This window comes from Marmota marmota, unplaced genomic scaffold (genome assembly GCF_001458135.2).
Source record: "Marmota marmota marmota unplaced genomic scaffold, marMar, whole genome shotgun sequence".
Lineage (NCBI taxonomy): Eukaryota > Metazoa > Chordata > Mammalia > Rodentia > Sciuridae > Marmota > Marmota marmota.
In genome coordinates, this window is record NW_026000005.1 from 20,724,182 (window position 1) to 20,737,361 (window position 13,180).

The following is a 13,180-nucleotide window of genomic DNA, read 5'->3' on the forward strand; positions in this document are numbered from 1 at the left end:
CTTTAAATATTTATTTTTTAATTGTAGTTGGACACAATGCATTTATTTTATTTATTTATATGTGGTGCTGAGGATAGAACCCAGGGCCTCACACGTGCTAGGTGAGTGCTCTACTGCTGAGCCACAACCCCAGTCCACCCCTTTTAAATGTTCTTAACTTCCTTTTGCCTTCCTACTCCATTTTCTTTTCTCTGAATTATCTGTATTTTTATTATATTTAAAAACCATTTAGTTTATATAACTCCTGCCTCATCATTTATGTTGCAGTGGCCGTTGGTGTTGTGGATGTTGTAGTGGACACCTGGTGTTTACTTTAATGACATGTCTAGTTCATGCCTGTAGTTTTTTTTTGCTATTGTTAATTTCCAACCCCACCATTCTTGTTTGTGTGGTTATTTAGAGTTATAGATATCATGGTAGGTTCCTAGTATTTACTTTAATGCTGTATATTGTTTTCTGCCTTTGTTGCTGGTTTTTATATCCCCCTTTTCTGTGAGGTATTGGAAATCTAGTTATACTGCTGAGCTACACCCCAAACCCAGCTAAAAGACAGCACACTTGGTCCCAAACCCACTCAAACTTCAGCAATACTTTAACACACACATACACACACACACAAAATAGAGGAGCAAAAAACTCCCACAGAGGCCCTCTATAGAAACAGCTAGGGAGGGGCCTCAGGTCCCATTTGTGAACATCTGCTCCTATGGCAGATGTGGATATCACACCTATGTAGAGACTCAACCTAGAGCACTCCTAAATTACAGACATACAGACTTGTCAAGTTTAGAAGAGCTACCACAGAGGGCATACCTTATATGTCCTGCTGTATAAAACACAACTGCCTGATCTGCTAGAAGGATCACACTCTTGTGTGTCCTACAGAAAAAGTGGGATCTTAAGCTCCAACACATTACAGTGCTATATCAAAGTGTACTATCATCCCCCCAAATGATCAGGGAAACTATACTAATAACATCCATTTGGAAATATATTCAACAACTTACAACACTCTGATGTCCCAGAACACATTACCAAGAGAAGGTTGTACCTTAAAAAAATCCCTCCCATCAAAGTACAAGAGAACTCTGTCCCAACAGATGAAAAAAATCATAACACAAAATAGAAACATAAGAAATATAAAACAAGGTAACATGACATCTCCCAAGGTTTATAATTCACCAACAACTGACTCAAAAGATATTGAAGTAGATTGAAATACTGGATTAAGAATTTAAAAGAATACCAGGTGTGGTGGTGCATGCCTATAATCCCAACAACTCAAGAGGCTGAGGCAAGAGGATCAAGCCAGTCTCAGCAACTTAGCAAGGCCCTATGCAACTTAGAGAGATCCTGTCTCAAAATAAAACATAAAATGGGCTGGGGATGTGGCTCAGTGGTAAAGCCATCACTACGATAAATTCCTAGTACCCCCGCAAAAAAATTTCAAAAGAATAATTATAAAAAGAGCAGCAAATTCCAAGAGAACACAGAAAAACAATGAATTAAGGCAGTCAGTACAGAATATGAATGACAAATTTAAGAGATAGAGATACAATAGAAATCATGAAGTTGAAAGGTATAATGAATCAAACAAAAATTCAGTTGAAAGTCTCTCCTTTAGAGTAGAACAAGTAGAAAACAGAATCTCAGAGCTGGAAGAGAAAGTGTTCAGCCTTTAATATTTAGATGGTAATAAAGAAAATAAATAACAATGATCAGAATATACAAGAACTCTGGGGCATTAGGAGACCGAATTTAAGGATCACTGGAATTGAAGAGGGATCTGAGATACAGACTAATGGCATAGATAACCCTTTCAGGGAAATAATAACAAAACTTTTCAAACCTTGGAAATAAGATGGACATCCAGATATAAGAGGCATGCAAATTAAAACATTATGATTAAAATGCCTAACACAGAGAACAAGGATAGAATTTTAAAAGCTTCAAGAGAAAAACATAGTGTCACATGTAAAAAGGCAAGCCAACTAGAATTACTTTTGATTTCTCAAAATAAGCTCTAAAACTCAGGAGGGCATTGTTCCAAGCTCTTAAGGAAAATAACTGTCAACCAAAATTTCTATATCCAGAAAACTATCCTTTGGAATATAAGGGAAAGAAAAACCTTCCAAAATAAACAGAAATTAAAATAATATATAGGAAAAAAGAATGTATGCCTACAAAGCCAGCATGACAGAAAATACTTAAAGAAATGCTATATATGGAAGAAATTAAAAACAAACTCCAGAGCTCATAAATGGATGAATCTCATTAGAAGAATAGCTAAGCAAATGAGAAACAAGACTGAATTATACATTAGAAATAAATCAAAATTGCAAGAATTAATAAACATTTCTCATAATAACACTGTAAATGGTCTCAACTCTTCAAAAAAGACAAAGACTCAGACTGGATTAAAAAACAAGATCCAACTATATGTTGTTTGTAATCATCTCATAGGCAGAGACAGCCACAAGTTGGAAATGATAGGAAGGAAAATGACATTACATGTAAGTGGAACCTCAAAACAGGCAGAAGAAGCTATTCTCATATCTGACAAAGCAGATTTCAAGCCAGAATTATTCAGAAGAGACATTCACTATATACTGTTAAAGAGAACAATCCAACATGAAGACACATTGATACTATTTATGCCCCAAACATCAGTATGCCCAATGACACAAAAGAAACACTACTCAGCATAAAGACTCAGACAGATCCCAATGCAATAATCCTACCTCTCACCAATTGATAGGTCATCCATACATAAAAGCAGTAAAAACTCTTCATACCTAAAGTATATTATACATTAAATGGACCTAACAGACAAATACACTTTCTTCTCAGCCCCTCATGGAAGCCTCTTCAAAATACCATGCTTTAGAACACAAAGTAAGTCTTAGCAAATATTTTAAAAACTGCTAAAGTTTCTTGCATGCACCTTACTAAATCATAGTGAAAAGAAACTAGAAATCAATAGCAATAAAAACAACAGAATTTATGTGAAAATATGGAGTGATTAAATAACACATTTTTGAACAATGAATGGGTCATCTAAGGATCAGGGAAGAAATTTAAAAGTCTAGAAACAAATGAGAACATAGTTAAAAATGTATCAGAATGTCTAGAACACTAGAAGGCTAGACATGAGGAAAGTTTATAGTTATGAGTGCCTACATTTCAAAAAACAAGAAAGATTCCAGACAAACTAATGATGCATCTCAAGATCTTCAAAAAACAAGTCAATTCCAAAACCAGGACAAGAAGATCAAAGACAAAAATCAACGAGATAGAGAGTAGTAAAGCAATACAAAATATCAACATAATGAATAATTGTTTATTTGAGGTGATAAACAGATTTGCTAAGCCCTTAGCCAAACTAACCAAAATAAAGAGAAAGAGCCCCCAAATTATAAAAATTTGAGTTAAAAAAGGAGCTATGGCCACAGACCTCACTGGAATCCAGAGGTTCATTAGGGACTACTTTGAAAACTTGTGTTCCAATAAATTAGATAGAAATAGATAAATTTCTAGACATATACAACCTACAAAAATTGAGCCAAGAGGCTATACAAAACTTAAACTGACCAATAATAAACAATGATATTGAAGCAATGATAAAAAGCCTTCCAACAAAGCAAGCCCCAAGATCAGATGAATTCTTATATGAATTCATATTTAGAGAAGGACTAATGCCAATAAGTTCTTTAAATTATTCCATGAAATATAAAAGGATGAAATACTTTCAAATTCATTCTATGATGCCAGGATCATCCTGATACCTAAACATATAAAAGAAGGAGAACTACAGATCAACATCCTTGATGCACATAGATGCCAAAATCCTTAATAAATATTGTCAAATCCTATTTAATATCACATTAAAATAATGTTCATCATTATCAAATTGGTTTCATTCCAGGGATGCAAGGATGGTTCAACATTCTTGCAACAAGTGAAATCAATAAATGTAATTCACCACATAAATATAATTAAAGATGAAAACCACAGTCATCTTAATAGATGCTGAAAAAGCTTTTGTCAAAATTCAGCACCTATCATAATATAAACAGTAAAGTAACTAAGGATAGAAAGAACTTACTTAAATATCATGGAGGTGGGGCTGGCATTGTGGCTCAGCAGTAGAGCACTTGCCTAGCACGTGCAAGGCCCTGGGTTCAATCCTCAGCACCACATAAAAATAAAGATATTGTGTTCAACTACAACTAAAAAAAAATAATAATAAATATTTAAAAAATATCATGGAGGTGATATATGACAAACCCAAAGCCAACATCATAGTAAATGGGGGAGGGACAACGGAAAATATTTCCTCTAAAATGAGGAACAAGACAAGGAAGTTCACTCTCACCACACTTATTTAATAGTACTTTGAAATTTAGGTAGAGCAATTACAGGAGAGAAGGAAATAAAAGGAATACAAACAGGAAAGGAAAAAATAAAATTATCACTGTTGGAAGATGATATGATCCTATACTTAGGATATTCATAAAGCTCAACAAGAAGATTTCTATAGTTGATAAAAAATAAACATAGTGGAATATAAGATCAACATATAAAAATCAACAGCTTTCCTGTATGCCAATAATAAAGCTGCTAAGAAAGAAGACAGGAAAACAGTTCCATTCACAACAGCCACAAATAAGCAAATGAGTTGGTTGTGGTGGCGCACATCTGTAATCCCAGCGGCTCGGAAAGCTGAGTCAGGAGGATTGTGAGTTCAAAGCCAGCTTTAGCAACAGCGATGCACTTAGCAACTCAGTGAGACCCTGTCTCTAAATAAAATACAAAATAGGACTGGGGATGTGGCTCAGTGGTTGAGTGTTTTTGAGTTCAATCCCCAGTACCAAAAAACAAACAAATGAACAAACAAACAAAAACCTAGGGATAAATCTAACCAAGGAGGAAAAAGACCTCTACAATGAAAATTATAGAACACAGAATAAAGAAATTAAGAAGACTTTAGAACATAGAAAGACCTCCCTGTTCTTTGATATGCAGAATGAATATTGTTAAAATGGCCATAATACCGAAAGCAATCTACAGATTCATTGCAATCCCCATCAAAATACCAATGACATTTATTAAAGAACTAGAAATAATAGTCTAAAATTCATTAGGAAGAATAAAAGATGCAAAATAGTAAAAACAATTAGAGCAATTCAGGAAGCATCACAAAACTTAATTTCAAATTATAGTACAGAGCTATAGTAACAAAAATTTCATGGTATTGGCATAAAAACAGACATATACACCAATGGAATAGAATAGGAGAAATGGAAACAAACCCACACAGATATAGTCATCTGATTCTTGATGCACCAAAACATATATTGGGGCCTTTTTAACAGCTAATGCTGGGAATCTAGATATCCATGTACAGAGGAATGAGAGTAATTCCCTATCTCTCACTCTGCACAAAAGTCAACTCAAAATGGATGAATGACATAGGATTTAGACTAGAAACTTTGCAACTCCTAGAAGAAAACATAAGGTCAACCCTCCCAACAAGTAGGCACAAGCGATGACTTCCTCAATAGGACTCCTAAAGCTCAGGAAATAATACTTAGAATTAATAAATGGGACAGCATCAAATTAAAACACTTCTTTACAGAAAGGGAAACAATTGATAGGGTGAAGAGAGAGTCTCCAAAATGGGAGAAAATCTTTGCCAGCTGGTCTTCTGACAGAGGATTAATATCCATAATATATGAAGAACTCCAAAACAAAAACAAAAACAAAACTAACAAAATAACTCAATCAATAAATGGGCAAATTAACTAAATAGATACTTCTCAAAAGAAGAAATAAAAATAGCCAACAAATTAATGAAAAAATGTTCAAGAGCTTTAGTAATCAAGGAAATGCAAATCAAAACTATACTGAGATTTCATCTCAGTTGGAATGGTCATTATCAAGAATACAAATATTAGGGCTGGGGTTGTGGCTCAGTGGTAAGAGTGCTCATCTAGCGTGCACAAGGCACCGGTTCGATCCTCAGCACCACATAAATGTAAAATAAAGATATTGTATCCACCTAAAGCTTAAGAATAAATATTTTTAAAAAGAATACAAATACTAATAAATGTTGGAGAAGATGTGGGATTGTACTCAACCACTATGAAAATCAGTATGGAGGTTCTTCAACAGAGTGGGAATAGAACCCCTACATGACCAACTATACTACTCTTTGGTATTTATTCTAAAGAATTAAAGTCATATTAAAATGACATATGCATATCCATATATATAGCAGCACAATTCATGATAGCCAAGCTATCAGTCTAGGCTTTGGTTCACAGATGGACAGACAAAGAAAGTGTAGTGTGTTTATATATATATATATATATATATATAATGAAGTTTTATCCAGCCATAAAACAAAATTGTCATTTATAGGAAAATGTATGGAACTTGAGAACATTATGTTAAGCAAAATAAGCCAAACTCAGAAACTGTCAAGAGTCAGTCATATGTTTTCTCTCATATGTGGAAGACAGAGAAAAAAGGGCAAAAAATTTAAAAGGAGAGGGTGGGGCATCTCATGAAATTAGAAGTGAGACCAGCAGAGTAGAAGAAGGGGACCAGGGTATGGAGGAGGGAAGGAAAAGTGAAGGTACAAGGGAATGAGATTGATCAAATTATGTGCATGTATGAATGTGTCACTATTATGTATAATTATGCTGCACCAATTAAAAATTAATTTAAATAAAAATATGTATAAAAGAGAAAAGTGCACTAAAATATTTCAAATTTTTGATAGCCCCAAACTGATAATCAGCCAACTGTTCAGTAATAGGATGGAATTTTATGTAGGTAGTAAAATTAGGTAAAAATAGGAAGAGCTTTCGTTAATTGAGTTGTTATTAGCTCATTTGAAATAAATTATTTTATTTGATCCTCATAACAGCTCTATGAGGTAGGTGTTATTATCATATTATTTCTTCTTACTCATAGATGAGGAAAATGAGGCAAAGTTGTGTTAAGTCAGTTACCTGTGGTCCCCCCAAGCTGGGATATGAACTCAAGCTGTGAAGAGTCACTTCAGGGCCCATATCCTTAACCAGTTCTTTGTTTTTACAAAGAACGTTATCACACGAAAAATTTTTATTTAAAATTGTTCATATATTAATGTTACCTGAAAAACACAGGGTAGAAAATATGGTTTTATTATATTTATAGTATCTATGTTTAAAGTAAAAGCAAAGTGAAGAAATACCTCTCATTGGAAAACAAAAGGCCATAAATATTCCTAATGCGGTATTTATTAGATATGGAAGATGACAAACTCCAAAAATAGTGAGAACTGGGAAAAGGGGAGTGAGAAAGCCATACATTGAGAGCATTGAATCTTTCCCAATACATTCTTTGCTGGTGATAAAACAAACCCTGGGGAGGAGGTGTCCATCAACCTAGAAAGGCAGTCTCCAGGAAGAGGCCAAAGCATTGATCCTTTCCTAAGTGAATCCTTTCCAGATACTACAGTGACCCCAAACCTTTCATTGGGCCCAGTAAGATAAATCCCAGAGACTGACTGCTGACCCCAGAACCCCTCCCATTTTGCCCAGTAAGACAGACCCAAAATTCCTGAGTGCCCAAGCTGACATGCTCATTATTTAAGGCACCTCTCAGTATAATCTATATAAGCCCAGTGTCCTCCTTTGTTCAGAGGCTCATTTTCCACCAGAAGAGTGGGTCCATTCCCATGGACCCACTGAATAAAAGGCTGAAATGATCTGTGAAGTTTATATCTGGCTGGGTCATTTTGTGGTAACAGTGTAGGGATGACAGAATTATGACTGTTATATATATTATAATTATATATTTTTTCTCTTTTCCAAATTATCGTCTAATATTGGTTTATATATTAAAGCTAAGATGTTTCTTCCAACTTTTTTCTCATTGGTTCTTTTTTTGGGGGGGGGCAGGGATTGAATTCAGGGGCACTCGACCACTGAGCCACATCTACCACCCTATTCTGTATTTTATTTATAGACAGGGTCTCACTAAGTTGCTTAGTACTGTGCTGTTGCTGAGGCTGGTTTTGAACTTGTGATCCTCCTGCCTCAGCCGCCGGAGCCGCTGGGATTATAGGCATGCATCACTAGGCCTGGCAGCCCATTGTTTTTCATTGTTAATGAAATTTTCCTCTTCTTTTTAGTTTGGTCTTCACACCTGTCTCCTTTCTACCCCCTGTTTCAGTGTCAGGGAAACTTGCAACCCACAGACTCTTCTCTCAGGAGCTGGTTGTGAGGACTGATTCCCCAACCCTGGTTCCATTCCGGCTCCCCACTCTTTCCTCCTCCGGTAAGTCATCTTTCTGTTACTGTACAAATGCCGAGATAATCAGCTTCAAAACACAAAAGGTCTATTTTGGCTTATGGTTTCAGACATTTCAGTCCACAGTCACTTAGCCCTGTTGTTTAAGGCTGTGGTGAGTGGTACAAGGTAGAGGAAGCACAAGGCAGAGGAAGCTGTTCAAGCTGACAGTTTGGAAGCAGAGAAAAGGAGAGAAGGGACCTGGTTCCAATATCCTCTTCTAAGGCACTCCCTCCCCAGTGAACTAACTCCTTCCACTAGGCCTCGCCTCCCAAAGGTTTCCACCACCTCCAGTAGTGCCACCTGCTGGGACCAAGCCTTCAACACACTGGCCTTTGAGGGTCATTTAAGTTCCAAACTATTGCACTTCTCTTCCATGAATAGATTGTGGTAAGTGGTATTGAACACCTTCTCCTGTCTGCAGCAGGAATCTGGGAATCTCTTCACCCATATTCTAGGAGTAAATTTTCAGGATTAAGCTTGTTTCTTATGCCACCAGGAAGTCAGAATTTGAGGTCAATCTTGTCAAATTGGCTGCGATTTATAATTGGTAAAGTAGCCTTAAAGAATATGGTTGTCCAAACATCAACTAAGTCTGGCCAATGAGAGGTAAGCAGAAGTAACTATGGCAGCTGCAAAAAAAAAAAAAAAAAAAAAAAAACTTTCCTTGAAAGATATCTATGTTTTGCCCTTGCCCCTTATTTGTCTCTTCTTCCATCCTGTTGATTAGATAGTGGATTTGATGGCTGGATCTCTAACTTCCGTGTTGAACTATGGAGGGCCATATTACAGGAATAGCTGCATGGTGAAGAATAGCTGAACACTGAATGAGGATGTTAAGGAGCAAATGCACCATACCAGCCTAAACCACCTACCTCTGGACTTTTATGTGAATGAAAAAAATCAGAATTTATATTTCTCTCAAACTGATTAGCCCAACTGATGTTTTGTTCTTTGATTAAAATATCTGGAATGTTTGTTCCTATTATAAGCTTGAAAGAAATTTGTATAGATGATTATTTTTATTTTCTAATTATTATTTAAAATGTATACACTTAAATCTGAGCTGGCCTAAATGTTTAATATGGATGATCTCGTTTTTCTTGTTTCATCTTTTGTGCTTTTTTTGAGGAGGATGGAGATGCTTAATTAAGATGGTACAGTTTGAACAGAATCGTCCTGAGAGGTGTGACTCACATGGAAAAGTCATTCTGAGTCACTCAAATTACAGACACAGCTTTTGTATTGAGTTCATGGTGAATAAGAATTCACAGTAAGAGTTTGAAAGCTACATATATAAAGCCAAATGTGAAGGAGAGAGATTCATTTTGAAAGGTTAAAGATAATCAAGATCATGACTCAAAAAGAGCCACGTCTTAAAAATCTACAATTCCTTGTTTTCCTTGCTGGGTCCTCTCTTGCAATGTAATAACCCCAAAGGTGGAAATGTAGAACTTTAATCAAGGCCACTGAATGGAATGACTGATCTTCCCAGGGAGCCACAAGAACCTCCCTATTCCGAGAATCACTTTCTACCCCCAACCTCTTTTTTTATTAACAGAGGATTGAACTCAGGGGTGCTCTACCACAAGCTACATCCAAAGCTCTTTTTACTTTTTATTTTGAGTCAGAGTTTTGGTAAGATGCCCAGACTTGCAATCCTCCTATCTTAACTGCCTGAATCACTGGAATTACAGGTGTGCACCACTATGCCCAGCTTCTTTTCTTCCTTTTCTTGTGTTACCCCAAAGCTGCAGGGCTCCAGAGCCAAGGTTTTCTACATTGGCTTCATTACATATTTAATAAGCAAACACAAGAAAATCAGTTCTCTTCAACAAATCCCTGTGCAATGTCAGCTGATATCTACTAAGTACCACAAATAAACTTAACTCCCTAGGCGATAACCAGGAGGACCACCTTAATGGCAGATTTGAATCAAGAATTCAAACACGCATGTCTTGGGGCTGGGGATGTGGCTCAAGCGGTACCGTGCTCGCCTGGCATGCTTGCGGCCCGGGTTCGATCCTGAGCACCACATACAAAACAAAGAAGTTGTGTCCGCCGATAAACTAAAAAATAAATATTAAAATTCTCTCTCTCAAAAAAAAAAAAATTCAAACACGCGTGTCTTAAGCAGCACAGTACCAGAGCCAAAAGGTAGAAACAATCCAATGTCCACCAACAGATGGACAAACAAAATATACCCACGTTTTATATGTTTACTTATATAAATGAAATGTATCCATACAATAAAATATTATTCGTCTGTGAAAAGGAAGAAAGTACATGGATGAGTCTCAAAAACATGCTAAGCGAAACAAGTCAGACATGAAAGATTACATATTTTGTGATGCTGTTTATAGGAAATATTCAGAATAGCTAAAACTGTGTTACCAGAAGGTATATCATATGTTGCTAGGGACTTTCCCAGAAGGAATGGGGAGAGAATGCTTACTGGGTATGCAGCTTCCTTTGGGGTGATAAAAACGTCTTATAACTAGATAGAAGTGATGGTTGCACAACACTACAAATTTACTAAAGTCACAGATCTGTGTACTTTAAAACAGTTAATTCTATCTCATGTGAATTTCACCTCAATAAGAAAAAGAGAGATTAGAATTGATTGATTGATTCACACATGCATTATTCTAAAAACATTTCCCCCCCTTTCCCTGTCTCTCTCTCTCTCTCTTTTTCTTTTTCTGCACTGAGGATTGAACTTAGGGGATTCTACCACTTCTTCCCCAGCTCTTTTATTTTTTATTTTTATTTTGAGACAGGGTCTCACTAAGTTGCCCAGGTGGGCCTTGAACTTGCAATCCTCCTCCTTTATCAGATTTGTGTCTTACAAATACTTTCTCCCAGGCCGTGTTAGTTCTTTCATCTTTTCTTTCTCTTAATAATGCCTTTCACGGAGCTGAAGATTTTAATTTTAGTGAAGTCCAACTTATTAGTTATTTCTTTTGTGAATTGTGCTTTTGGCATTTTATCTAAGAAACCATTGTCAAATGCAAGGTCATCTAGGTTTTCTCCTAGAAGTTGTAGTCTTGTATTTCACACTTAGGTCTACAATCAATTTTGAGTCAATTTTTTTTGTGAAACATGTAAGACCCGTGTCTGGATTCACTTTTTACACTTGTCCTAGCACCATTTGTTGAAAAGACCATCTTCTCTACTGAATAACCTTTGTTTCTTTCTCGAAGGTCATTTGGTTGTATTTGTATGGGTCTGTTTCTGTTTCTCTGTCAGTCAGTTACCCCACCTTCTGGATCACTGAAGCTTTACCTTACATCTTGACAGTATACAATGTTGGGGAAATGTGGAGAATTTTGACTGAATTGTTTGTTTCATTTTAAACAATATGTTATTATACTTAAAAAAATAAAATAAAAACTAAAAAAAGTCTAGTGGTTTTATTAAACATGATGAATGTATTTATTTTAAACACAAGTGGCATAATATTATATTTAATACTTTCTCTCTTTTTTTCCTCTTGTGATATGGGGGACCAAACCCAGAGTCTCAGGCATGCTAAACATGTGCTCTACCATTGAGCTACACCTTCAGCCTCTTCTCTTTCTTTTCATTCATGGGGTCATGTCGATACGTCTTTTACAATTTTTCCATATTTAAACAATGGTACAAAAACCATCTTTTCTTTCTTATTTGGTAAGGACTTCCTGCCTCATATCTAGGGTTCCAATCCCCTTTTTAGTCCTTCTTCCAAGATAGGGTATGATTTCAACTATTTTATATCTTTAGTCTCTTCCTCTCTCTTCAATCCTTTAATCTAAAAGCAAACTCTGCCTCCCTCGTTGAATAAATTCCCTCTCTTTTGGGCCCTGTCCTAGGGAAACATTAAGACTAGTTCATACTATCTCCCTTCCTCTTTGCCCATTTACTTCAACTTCCCTGCCATCTGCATTTCACCTTAACCATTCTAACAAGTCTTCAGCGTTCAAGGGTGACATTCATCTTGGTTGCCTCCTCCCTGTTTCTCCAAGGATCCACTAAAGAAGTTCTATCTAGGACTTCTTGCTATCCTTCACTTCCTGATCTTTAAATGCGGATATTCCTGAGGATCACTCTTTTTTTCCTCTATTTATATTTTGTCTTTTGACAACTTTGTGGCTTCAAGTAGTATTTCAATACAAGTGACTCTAAGATGGATTTTTATACCCTACATTCCTTTCAACTCTTTTCAATTTCTGGAAGATTTTCCCACTTGATTTTTCCCTCTGGTACCTCAAACTTAATATACACCCAACATTTAAAAAGCCTTATTCCAATTCTCCTGTCCATGTCTCCAATTTCGGCTAACAGCACTACCAGAACATCATTTTCACCCTAGTCCCCCTTCTTCTATCTTCCTATAGCCAACTAGTTTCTAATTGGGTGAGTTCTGTATCTACTATGGTTTTTGCTCCTTGTAATGAGGACTTGTTTAAATTAAATATACCAAACTATTTTTCCCCTATTTTATTTCCTGGTAACCTGTATTTCTCCATCTCAATTTCCTCAAGCCAAGAATGGAAACTGAGATGCTCCAACCCTTGGCTCGAGCAGATGCCAGTGAAACCAAAATGGAAACATCTCTGGGCAGCACAGCCTGGCTAAGTCTACATATGTACATCTCTCGCTTTTGTTCCTATAAATTGTAATGTTTGTGTTTGACACACAGGCATATTAACTGCTTTCCCAGTTTGGGTCAAACTGCAATTAAATTCCTTTTTCCTGTTTATTATCATTTCTCTTATTTCTGACATTGGTGGGCAATCGAATTCAGTCTGCCTGAACCCAGCAGGGTCTCTGGTTTGGGGCACTGGTAACTCTGTGG

The 13,180-nt window shown here is 36.3% G+C and overlaps 1 protein-coding gene across 13 annotated transcripts in view; it reads left to right on the forward strand.

Annotated features, from left to right (window-relative positions):
* The window catches only part of Cflar (CASP8 and FADD like apoptosis regulator), a 55,801-nt gene extending 45,269 nt beyond the window's left edge, over positions 1–10,532 (forward strand). For all 13 annotated transcript variants that reach the window (XM_048808288.1, XM_048808291.1, XM_048808285.1 and 10 more), the window contains one exon: positions 8,227–10,532. The gene's annotated coding sequence lies outside the window, so the exon portion shown is untranslated. The remainder of the gene's footprint in view (positions 1–8,226) is intronic.
* The last annotated feature ends 2,648 nt before the right edge of the window (positions 10,533–13,180 follow it).